The 3,256-nt window shown below is 38.4% G+C and overlaps 2 protein-coding genes across 4 annotated transcripts in view; both read right to left on the bottom strand.

Moving 5' to 3' along the window:
• Positions 1-3,256, bottom strand: part of LOC100484230 (GTPase IMAP family member 7) — a 20,112-nt gene that overhangs the window by 2,479 nt on the left and 14,377 nt on the right. The window lies entirely within an intron of this gene.
• Positions 1-3,256, bottom strand: part of GIMAP4 (GTPase, IMAP family member 4) — an 18,854-nt gene that overhangs the window by 13,054 nt on the left and 2,544 nt on the right. The gene's annotated exons all lie outside the window — the stretch shown is intronic.

Raw genomic sequence — 3,256 nt, 5'->3', positions numbered from 1 at the left:
AAAAAAAAAAGAAAAACACAAAACCGCACCCACTTTCTAACGCCATTCCAATTCTAAATAGATTAGAAATCTAAACATAAGAAAATTAATCCATATAAATACTAGAGGAAATGTGGGCAAATTCTTTGTAACCTGGGGTGGGAAAATATTTCTACGATTTTAAAGAGGGTAAGGAAAAAGACTCATAAATAGATTACATAAAAATCTAAAAGATAATGTAAGGTAAAGAACACTATAGACAATTAAAACACAAATGTCAAACTAGGGGGGGAAGCTTTTCCTGCCAATATTATAGAGGGTTAATTTTCCTATGATACAAAGAATAATGATGAATACAAGAGAAAATTAGCCAATTATATAGAGAATTCCTAAAAGTAGAGAAACAAAAGACCAACAGCTTGATAGAAAATGGAGTAACACATATGAATAAACTGTTCATAGGACAAAGTGTAAAATGACCCTTGAATATATTAGCAGATATTAGCACTCATTTAAAATAGAGAAAAAGAAATCAAACATAGAAAAGATAAGATAACTAAATAAAACAATTCAAATTACACTGAGATACTATTTCTCATCTCCAGGTTTGGCAAAAATCCTAAAATTTGCTGGTACAATATAGTTCGTAAAGGTTTAGAGGAAACAGGTCCTCTTCTCCATGGCTAATGGGAATAGAAAAAACGGTCCAAAACCTACAGGGAAGAGGTTAACATAGCATTATCTTGCAAAAGTACATGTGCATTTATCCTAGGAGTATTAGTCCCAATTTCAGGATGTGTGCCTGTATATGAGGACAGGCCACCCGAAAATATGTCACCTTGGCATGCTGATTATTTTAAATAAAAGTTACTAAAGACACAGCCTGTGCAAGAAGGACACTGAGACCCTCCTATGTTTCCCTGCAAGGTGGAAACTAATCTCCCATGTGAAGGGTGCTCTCCCTGTCCCACGAGCTAAAGAGACATCCTTATGACCAGAGATGGGAGATTTAGAGCAAAGAAGGCTGTGCAGACAACTCTTGTTACTTTGTACTCCTTTACTACTGCAGCCCAAAGTCTGTTGAGAATTCCTTACTAATTGAAGCTCCCCAAGCTACATTTTCTTTGTCTTGTCAATTCCTCCCATGTCTCTTGGTCTAATAAGTATTAAAACTGCTTGCCTTGGTCATTTCTTTTGGTCTCAATTTCCTCACTGGGCCTCCTTGCACACTTTGGTTTTTTTCCTCCTCTTAATCTGTCTCAAGTAAATGTAATTCTTCGTCCATCTGGAGGAACTTGAAGTAGAGAGGAGGAATTTTTCCTTCCCTACACCCCAAAGCTACACTGACAAAAATACAGGGGAAAAAATCTGCATAAGTCTATTCACTGTATCAGTATTTGTAATAGCAAAAGACAAAAATCTATCAAATGCCCACAAATAGGGGACTGGTTGACTAAACAAAGTATATCCACACCGTGAAGTGTAGAGGGGAATGAGTACTATCTCTACATGCCAGGATGGAGAGATCTCCAGAGTATTTCAATTGACAAAAAATGCAAAGTGCAGAAAAAAAATTCATAGTTTACTACCATTTCTCTAATGAGGAGGAGCATGAACTATATGTATAAACTATAATACACGTATTTCATGTACATGAAAAAGCAATGGCAGGAAAATCTGAAAAGTAAACAAACAAAAAGCTACTTTTATGGTGATGGGAGGAACAGAGTGGAGGGGACAAGGATAGAAGCTGGAAACTACACTTCTTTAAATATACTTAGATGTCACAGATTTGATCTTGAAAGCATGTACAGGTATTCCCTGCTTTTTAAAAGTTTGAATTACTTGGGGCACCTGGGTGGCTCAGTTAGTTAAGCATCTGCCTTCAGCTCAGGTTATGATCCCAAAGTCCTGGGATCAGACCCCACATCAGGCTCCAGTCCAACTTTGGGCTCCCTGCTCTGCGGGGAGCCTGCTTCTCCCACTCCCTCTGCTGCTCTCCCTGTTTGTTCTTGCTCTCTGTCTCTCTTGTCTCTCTGTCAAATAAAGAAATAAATCTTCTAAAAAATAAGATAAAATAAAGCTCAAGTTACACCACTGTAGTTTTATGAAAGACCTGCATGTGGACCTGTTTTTGTTGGCCAAAGTAAGTTCGAAGAGGATTTTCATTTTTACAAAAAAATGCTGAAAGCAAACACAGTGTTCAGCATTTGTTTTACATTTAGAAGAGCCACTGGAGGGGCAGCACATATCTTGGGCAGTGAGAGTGATGCTGCCAAGCCCCTTCCCCAGGAACCCCACAGAGCATCGCAGCATCCAGCTGCCAGAGCTTTGAGCCATGTGAGCATGTGGGCTTTACCTCAACTGATTTTGTGCGTTTGTTAGCAAGTTGTGTCTAAAGCTATCAGAAATGCATAAGGGAGGTGATTTTGGGGGGATCTGGGAATACCCCCCAAATTTTTCCATATAAATTAATGGTAATTATTTCTCTGCATTTTGGTTTATGAAAGATTTCATAGGTGCATTCTGCTTTCAGATAGTAGGGGAAACCTGTAAATAGTTTATATAATTAAACAACATAAACTATATTTTAAAATACTAGTAAGGGGCACCTAGGTGGCTCAGTTGGTTAGGCATCCAAATCTTGATCTCAGCTCAGATCTTGATCACAGGATCATGAGTTCAGGCCACACATTAGTTTCCAACGTAGGGCCTACTTGAAATAAATAAATAAATAAATTTTTTAAAAAATGCTACTAAAAATCAAAAGATAATGATACTTATAGTATTTGGTGTAATGGATAAACCACACAAAAAATTGGTCAAAGAGCCTTCAAAATGCAGTAATTTCACTCTCCATCCCTAGTGGAATATACCATAAGGCCAAGAAGAGAAAAAAATATGCCAAAGAAGAAATCTGAAATTATTTTCAGGAATCCTATCCTGTTCTTAGCTTTGTGTGTGTGTGTGTGTGTGTGTGTGTGTGTGTGTGTAGTTATGAAGGCCAGTGACAAGCCCAGTGGCAAGGAGCACCTTTAGCGAAAAGAACCATAGTGTGCTTTTCAAATGCAATTTCCCACTAGAAACATTAGGACTCTCAGGAGCAAGTACTGATCCCAGATCTGGGCTGGGAATTGAGCAAGTGGATGCTAGGCTGTCTCGTCAGACCATAAAGCAAGGATGTTATCAAAAATTACTCAGACCACGGGCACCTGGTTGGCTCAGTCGGTAGAGCATACAACTCTTGATCTCGGAGTCACATTGGGTTAGAGATTAT

This window comes from Ailuropoda melanoleuca, chromosome 1 (genome assembly GCF_002007445.2).
Source record: "Ailuropoda melanoleuca isolate Jingjing chromosome 1, ASM200744v2, whole genome shotgun sequence".
NCBI classification, from domain to species: Eukaryota; Metazoa; Chordata; class Mammalia; order Carnivora; family Ursidae; genus Ailuropoda; species Ailuropoda melanoleuca.
Note: the sequence above shows the minus strand (reverse complement) of the source record. Positions and strands in the feature narration are given on the sequence as shown.